Source organism: Palaemon carinicauda, chromosome 26 (assembly GCF_036898095.1).
Source record: "Palaemon carinicauda isolate YSFRI2023 chromosome 26, ASM3689809v2, whole genome shotgun sequence".
NCBI classification, from domain to species: domain Eukaryota; kingdom Metazoa; phylum Arthropoda; class Malacostraca; order Decapoda; family Palaemonidae; genus Palaemon; species Palaemon carinicauda.
The window spans coordinates 102,025,532-102,035,224 of NC_090750.1; the positions used below are offsets into that span (position 1 = coordinate 102,025,532).

General features: G+C 34.6%; 1 protein-coding gene across 2 annotated transcripts in view; it reads right to left on the reverse strand.

Annotated features, from left to right (window-relative positions):
* LOC137619730 (neuroglian-like) overlaps positions 1-9,229 on the reverse strand; it is a 142,651-nt gene extending 133,422 nt beyond the window's left edge. For both annotated transcript variants that reach the window (XM_068350031.1, XM_068350032.1), the window contains exon 1: positions 9,058-9,229. The gene's annotated coding sequence lies outside the window, so the exon portion shown is untranslated. The remainder of the gene's footprint in view (positions 1-9,057) is intronic.
* Between the last annotated feature and the right edge of the window lie 464 nt (positions 9,230-9,693).

Below are 9,693 nucleotides of genomic sequence, written 5' to 3' on the forward strand. Positions count from 1 at the left end.
TTGGAGCCCTTGGGCTTATAACATCCTGCTTTTTCAACTAAGGTTGTAGCTTGGCTAGTAATGATAAAAATAACCAGACACTACAATCCTCCACTAAAGTTGAGAGATCCAAAGCCTTTTCTTCCCAAAGTCACACACACATATCTGCCGTATAATCTAATCACTTGTTGCCAGTCATGAGACGTTCATGCGATACAATTTTCCTAAAAGAAAACCTTAAATTCTCTATTTGTTGTAATTCTGCTAACTATGAAAATACACTACCTCCTTATATGAGGGAGCATAATAATAAAGGTAACGCATTACATCATATCAATGAATTAAATTTTCCTGCCGTTATAACAATATAATAATAATAAAGGGAACACACATCATCTTATCAATGAATGAAATTCCCCTGTCGTAATAACAATATGATTTCAGCGAGACAAAAATAAGAAGACATTGGCATAAACATGATTTCAAATAAAGAAAAAAAAGAAGAGAAAAGGATCATATTGCGAGAAAATCTAGCATAAAAAGACTCGCCGATTCTCAAAAACAATGAAATGTCAGTGAAAACAAAATGGTATTAAAAACGACAAAGGACTGCATGAAAAAAAACTCACCTGCTGCCAGAAAAGAAAATAATCGTACCGAGGATGTAAACAAACCAAAGAATAATAAATCATAAGACTCGCCCATTCTCAAAAACATTGAAATGCCAGTGAAACCGAAAACAGTATTCAAAGACGACACACGACTCACCTGCTTTCCAAAAAATAATCGTACCAAGGATGTAAACAGAACCGAAAACAATGAATTATAAATATACAGACACGCTGCAGAGCCCGTCCCTCCAAGCTCTCGGAGACGAATGACGGATGTTGGTGTGTCAAAGAGTGAGAAAAAGTGCACGAATTTATTTTTATTTAATACGAACGTTTGGTACTCGACGGGAAGCTCCAGGAAACGACGCGTCTGGGAAAAGCTAAACGAATATCTTAACCTCCAACGAGATGGTTTGACACTCAAAGGGACAGGAAGAGACACGTACAAGACGAGAAGGGTACACCCTTTGTTGTCGACAGGAAAACAAGCGTCCTTTGTTGACGACAGGAAGACGAATGAGATAGCAAACTACTAATTTTAGCAAGTGCTTTAGCATGATCAATTTGCAAGCATAAATACGCATTGTATCTCACAATGGATCATAACGTTAATGTAATTCAACATTCATACACACAAAAATATATTAGAGAGAAAATATAACAAGTAAAAAATGACACCAGTATTATCATAACCCTCAATGTCATTGCCATAATCATCACAAGAACATAAATAGATATGCCTCAGTAAAAAAACACAAAGGCACATGATACGAAATGCAAATACGTTTCGCTAACAGTGCAATCTTTAGTCATTTCCTGGAGTCTTCAGCACATATACTCGAATACTTAGAATCCTTCCGTTAAAGGCTTAAAGGATAATCATGAATGCCAGAGGCAAGGGAGAGTGACATTGCCCTATCAAGCAAGGCAATGCCCTAGAGACTAACCATACATACATATAATCAGCAACCAATCTAGGAGCAAGGAGGGCCAGCCAATGGCTGCTGATGACTCGGCAGATATACATATAAGCTCCCTCAAACCCTCCCCCCCTCCTTAGATCACAAGGATTGTGAGGTACCAGACCAAAGGAACTAACGAGTTTGAGTGGGTCTCGAACACCCTTCTGGCGATCACCAGTCAGGGACGTTACCACTTAAGCCATCACGACACTTGCTAAGAATATACTAATTCTCGTCTATCATGATGAAATGATTAACGGCATATCCTCTGGCTTTCACTAAACACTCAAAAAACTATAGATTTTATGGCTTTCAAGAGAAAACTGAAGACTTTCTTGTTTTCTAAGTGTTTCGACAATGAACGAGCATTATGCGGAATGAATGCTGAATGCTTTGGAAATGTATACGATAAAATGACTGAATAAAGTAGGGTTCTCCTGCAGTATAGGATCAGAGAAGTAGCACTTTGAGTAGGTCTAAAGTAAGTCTGAACAGCAATGTTACTTAAAGTTAACCTAAATCATCGGGATATATTATTTTGTGAATAATCAAACTATAGGAAGTTTAAATTAAAGGCAAAAGTACTTAAGTAAAAACCGTCAAAACCGTGGAACGTAGAGAGAAGAGGTCCCCTTTTTGTTTTGTTTCATTTGTTGATGTCGGCTACCCCCCCAAAATTGGGGGAAGTGCCTTGGTATATGTATGTATGTATATATATATACATACATACATATATATATAAAAATATATATATATATATATATATATATATATATATATATATATATATATATATATATATATATATATATATATATATATACAGCGAAGTATCACCTATAAATATAAAACCGCGACACCATATCGAATATCAAAACAATATCATGAACGTTCTAATTATATCATGTGAATAAAAAACTGGACCAGTTTTTCAAATTGGAAACGTATAACATTTTCACAATTAAACCCATCGGATTAAAAAGAACATGAATCAAATTAAACAGTAAGTATATGACTTGATTAGAACTGCATTCATCATCCATCATGCAATCAGCTTAATGTATAACAATATTGTACTTGGCAAATTAAAAGTCAAATAAATAGATTCAATCTAATAATATCCACTGTATAATCAAGATTGTATTGCAGTAAAGATTTGTTTTTAATACAACCGTATTAAAAAGACTTGATTAATAATCTTCTTACGTGAAATTCAGTCAGAGAAACAATAATTATCTTCCATACATTGTATAGGGAAACAACTCCAATTATGTTTCACAAGTGACCATTAATCATTATATTCCATGTTCAAGAAACAACACAATTGTTTCACAAAAGTGACCACTACTAATTACCTTTAACAATAAAGAAAACACAATTAATTGGCCTCCATATAAGAGAAAAAGTACAATTAATTATTTCCCCCAGTCCATATAAAGCTCCCATATTAATAAAACAACACTAAATTAAAATTCTCCAACCGAGATACAAGCACCATTAATTACTTTCCACATTACAGTACACCACATTCATTTCCTACCACATTGGAGAAACAGTACTATTCATTAACTCCCAAACTGAAGAAACACCATCAATTTCCTTCTCTATTAGAGTTGCAGCAATATTACATTCCACACTAGAGAAATAGAACTTGGAATTAGCAACACTAGAAATATATAACATTTAATTACAAGCATTAGAGAAATAGAACTTTTAATCACCAGGATTAAAGAAACGGGTCTCGTTATTAACCATCTTCCACACCAGAGAAACAGAACTGGAAATACTCTTCCACGTAAGAGAAACAGTCAGGAATGTAAACTGATCTAGCGCCCCTCGTAACCAATAAACTTTTCCGTTCAAGTTGTCCCAAAGTTAACATTCAAAGAGGATCACAATAAAAGATATCGTGTGGCACCACTCAAGTCATTCTTAGCAAAGAGGATAAGTTTCCTTTCCATTACATGCCTTGGAACACTGGGGGGGGGGGGAGGAGAAGTGATATAACAAACTCGTATCAAAGTCGACAGATATAAAAGCAACAGCTTTTGAGCTTCCCAAAGGAAACCGAGAATGTTAAGAGATTTATTATATTCTTAAAACAATACGCTAACAAAAACATTTAAGATAAGAAATAATAAAAGAAAATAATGCTAACACAGAAAAAGTGTTAAACAGTTAAACCTACTCCTATAAGAGCAGTTTTAGGTCTTCAAAGATATATGAAACACTGACAAGACTTATCATTTTTAACAAACCCAATCAAATAAAACCAATTTTACAGTGATGACGAATATAGAAATACAAGAATAACCTTCAGTGATGTAATGAAGCCACTCAAATATATAGAAGAGAAAAAATACAAAGGATGTCAAACCTAACCCACATGAACTAACAAGAACTAAATAAGGGTAGATGTGAATCGAAAAATAATAGTATACAAATTACAACCTTGTTATAGGAAGTAGAATTAAGTCGCATGATCAAGACTGGAAGTCATAAGACCAAATGTGTAAAACGACACAGAGAGAGAGAGAGAGAGAGAGAGAGAGAGAGAGAGAGAGAGAGAGAGAGAGAGAGAGAGAGAGAGAGAGAGAGAGAGTACGTATTAAAAAAGTATTTCCGGCCAACATTTGGATGAGAGAATTCTAATGACGATAAGCATGTAAGCCCAAACAAAATGCTGAATAGACATATAAGGATTTAGTATAAATACTGAATGTAAAGTACAGTTCGCATGATTATGAAGCCAAAAAATGCTGAATAGACATATAAGCATTTAGTATAAATACTGAATGTAAAGTACAGTTCGCATGATTATGAAGCCAAAAAATGCTGAATAGACATATAAGCATTTAGTATAAATACTGAATGTAAAGTACAGTTCGCATGATTATGAAGCCAAAAAATGCTAATACATACATATATATACATATATATATTGTATATATATATATATATATATATATATATATATATATATATATATATATATATATATATATATTATATATATATATTATATATATATATTATATATATATATATATTATATATATATATATATATATATATATATATATATATATATATATATATATATATATATATATATACTCCTACGTCTATTGACGCAAAGATTTCACCAGGCTTCTGTCTTGAATTTTTAATTCAATACTTCACTCATCATCTATATATATACATATATATATATATATATATATATATATATATATATATATATATATATATATATATATATATATATATATATATATATATATATATAATATATATATATATATTCTCTCTTTCCAACAACGTTTCCTCTAATAGGGGCTGTTTCAATGAAAACAAAAAATCATTTAACTAATCTTATACGCAACGTTTAAGCAAAAACAACAATTATCCTTCGATTGATCAAACAGTAATTTGTCCCTCTCGAGTCCCTTTAATGGCGAGGGAAGACATAAAACATTTGGCATATGGGGATAATGGAGGGAATGACAAGAGGGGTAAATCGTTACTGGGAGAAGGGAGACATCTGGAGTTGGTTTTAACCATTAGATGATGGTTTTTAATAATGACCATCAGGGATCGCCAACGGACTTTGTAATCCCTGTTGAGAGAGAGAGAGAGAGAGAGAGAGAGAGAGAGAGAGAGAGAGAGAGAGAGAGAGAGAGAGAGAATTTTGCACTGTTGTGACCACAGGCGGACTAAACATCTAGGCCTACAACAATCACCATTCTGAATTGAATTTATTAAAAACATAGAATGAAATGCAATTTACTAATATATCGTTAACAAGTCTCACGGAACATTTCATGCAAAAAAAAAAAAAGTATATTAATTCCATTATTCACAAAAGAAGCCACCCAAATACAAGCAACGGAGCAACTGGACTTTCAACATGGTTGGAACAAAGGTCGTCAACCTTCTGGGACAGAGACAGACTATTTCTCACGACAGAAAAAAACTAGACAGGAGAAAGCAGACCTGGAACTAACAATACACAACAGACCAAGAGATTCTGGATAGAAAAGGGTAAAAGAAAACCTTAAGCCGGAAAAAATTAAACTAGGCCTATTACAAAAGGCTCAGGAAACTTTAATTTGATAACCTTGATTATATATGTAACTGATATCGGCTTTATAAGCCGACAGCTGATGTGAGGAGGGCTTGGGTACTCCACTAATACAAAAGAAGTCAGGGGTTCATCCAATGGCTCAGCCTACCTAAACCGCCCCGCAAGGCACAGCTGTATGCTGACTACACTCTATGCAATATTACTCGCAACATTAAAACGGACACACCGTTCCTGACCTCACCTTTGACTGGTGAGTAATTGATATCAAACGAACCGTGCAACAAAAGCATTAGGCAGAAGTTAAAGCGAAAACACCATTAGATATTATCGAGGTGTTACTATTAAGCTTGGGTTCTCAACATCAGCCTATTCAATGCTTTGAAAGTTACACCAACTCATCAGATTTTTTAAATATCCTGAGAGAGAGAGAGAGAGAGAGAGAGAGAGAGAGAGAGAGAGAGAGAGAGAGAGAGAGAGAGCTCTTACAATAGAGAAAATTTTTTATCCAGGTTCAGTTTTGGATATTTTTTTTTTACTTACCCTGAAGTATTGCAACGTATTAACAACTGGTTCGTTTGTGCAAATATAGAGGATAAAAGTACGATAAAAAAAATTCATAAAATTACAGCACTTTTTCCATTTAAGAAATTATAAAAGTAAAAATACATTTCGCAGTTGGCAGTGCAGTATTGTATATACATTCGGAAACAATGCAGTTTATAGTATCAATAAGTCTTACATAGGATGAATAAACGCCATGTCCAAGCAACTTTCTAAAAATCATTATAAAACAATAGCGGATGCAGACTGGACTATAATAAACCATAAGATTTATTTCCAGTAGCAATAGCAAGACTGTGGCAAGGATAAGAAAGAAAATGACAGGATACGCCATTTGAAAACCATCGGCTTGAACCAAAAGAGAGCATGGCGTTATGTGCATCCATGACCAACATACCTGCATAAGCATAGCAGGAACATTACAGTGACATTCATTCATAATTCCCCGAAGCCCAGTCACTCCTTACAAACTATATCTCTGTATGAAAATGTAAAAATTAAAGTGATAGCATACACAATCAAATACAATAAACTCCCACTAGACATTCGGAAAGACTTGAGCCTTTCAAGAGGAAACTAAAGACTTTTTTTTGTTTCCTAAATGCTTTGATTACGTGGATTTGACAATAAAAGATACGCGGTGTGAAATACCGAATGCCTTGAAATGTATACAGTAAAATTAATTACTACAGGTCCTGTAGACAATATGGTTCCCTTGCAGGATAGGACAAGAAAAGCAGCCCCCAAAGGAAAGGAAATTAGTCAATAAACAGCATATTTATATAAACAGTCAACATTCATTCCCTAGTCTAGTCGCTTTCAATAAGAAGATAAATGTTATATCATTTGAGTGTGTTATTGTGATCCGATTTATACAAACCCTTAACTGTGTTCCTTATCCAGTAGATCGGAAAGACTTTTAGAGTAAAATTACTAAAATAAAAGACGCCATTGTGGCGATCGAAGACCACAGCAAGATTAGGTAAGACTACTCCCACCTCAGGCATCATTGAGCGCCAGGCCATACAATGAACGGACAAATTCAGTCAATACCATAAAAGGTCACTTGATAGAATAGCGAGAGAGCCACGTTATACAAAAGACCTGGAGATGCTATGTGATGATAAAATGTTATCTTTGTGAAAAAAAAAACGATGGACAAGCCAACAACCGTCTCCCTTCCCACAAGAATTCGTTAGACTGAAGGCTGCTTTCTGTCTCGTAAAATAGAATAAGTTCTAATACATGACCAGTTACAAATGGAAGTCATGTAAATTGCTGATTATATCAGCAATATGTCCCCTTAATGATATGATGCAACATAAAAAATGAAATAATAAAAATATAAATTAAACTGAAGAGATGTTCATTAGGCCTAGGTCGGGTTTTCAGTTTCAAGGTCTCTGATAAGTGACCCCTATAGAGTAAGCTGTCAAAATTGATAAACTGTCATCCATTTAACGAGAACTTGAATAAACAGAATACCTTACGCTAACTACAATACTGTATATACTTTCCTGCTTAGCTATATATATATATATATATATATATATATATATATATATATATATATATATATATATATATATATAAATATAAATGAAAATTCGACAATTGGTTTTCTTAATAATCTAAAGGTAAAATATACAATATACTCGTTTTAAAATACTAGAACAACCCAAATTCATTAATAGAATTAAGCCACACCAAATGGCATACAGAAACCGATCTGACAAACCTTAATACTAATCTAGGCCTAATCTATTCTTAGCAGAAGTCCTCCAGTTGATATGAAACTTTGCTTTTACGTAGTTTTACTTGCATTACGGCAACATCGATTTTCATGACAAATAATGTATTCTAAAAATATAAACCTACCAGACCTAATGCTTAGGTTAAACCAACTTCTAATGTGCAACGTAAATTTGCATAAGGCTAAGCATAAATGTGTATTATCAAATGAATGCAGAAATCAACAAGTAATCGGTTAAACAGCCACTTTGAAAGTACATAAACGGGTTTATTTTAAAAGCTAAACCGTTAAGTATTACGAGTTATAATGATAATTATATATCAAAATATGCAAATGAATCACAGCCGTAAATCCCCTGGGGAATTCGGCTTATAGATACTACCCCACTGAAAACTTTGCCCAACAAATAACAGGAAGTACTATAGTAACGATTTCTGAGGAGGCAAAAGCAACGGCTACCAGGGATGATGACTCAGTGGACGACAGGTAAGTGGGGGGGGGGGGATGGAGAAAGAGAGGGGAGGGGGGAATACGAAATGGGGAAGGGGGGGACCAGGTAAGCATTTGGTGAGGGATGGCATATAGACGTATCCCACTAGAACCAGTGTCTGACGTTGTTGTGCAATTTTCGTCCACTCAGACCTTGGACGAGAAGTTTAAGATAACCATTTCCAAAAGTTGGATAAAGTTTGCCATTACCTGTAAGGCAGAAAGGTTTTTCTTATCTAATCCAATTACACGAGCAAAGGAAAATACAAAATGAGTAAAAAGTAAACCATTCTCCTGACTGAAGGTAAACAGGTTCTAGTTTACATGGAATACGTCGTGTTCACCTATCATGACTCGGGAGTGTTTTCCATGCCTTCTTAAAATGACAATCTCAAATAAAGCAGGTGTTACGTAAAATAACTATAAACATCCATGTATGCAAGTAAGCAATGCGAGCATATATCTTGAAGCAGACAAAAAAAAAATACATATTCCATTTGAAGACTGTTCCAGCGCGGACCTTCCTCTTCCAACGGACGCCAGAGACTGGCCGCTTCCAGCAAATACCAAACAACAAAAATTCACCTAAATTGAACACTTAAAACACATATTCACCTTTTATGGTACAGATCCTCTCGGTTCACATACAATTTTCTCTTGATCTACGAGGCACGATCACTGTTTACATGACGAATCAAAGGGGGCGACTAGAGTAATATTACAGGACACTTCGGCCATATAGCATCACACCAAAGGTTCAAGAGCAACTGAGCTCCACCCATTTTGCCCTGCAGGTCGATGCTGGTGCCGGGACCAGCCCGGGTGTGGTTAACCAAAATATCGTACGGTTCAGCAATTTTCAAATTTATGTTTAAGTTATTCAAGATCTACATAATTAATCTGTACTCATAATAATGACTATTAATAACCCACATATCTAAAAAGGAGAAATAAATCAAGTTAGCATACATTGTCACAAACTTATAGCTAAACGATTCAACGGAAGAACAATGCTGCAGCATAATTGCGATGCCAGACGTACAAATATTGTTAAATGTTCCTTTTTGGTTAACTAGGATATCAAACATTGATAGTTCCTCTGCTTTTAATTTTCATAAAAGATGACTGACCTGCAGTAAATCCAAGGAATGAACACTTACCAACGCTTTTTAAAGATACATAAAACACGAAACTCATTTCCTGCCGCTGGTGCTTCAGCGCGCACAGCACATGGGACCAGACAAGAAACAA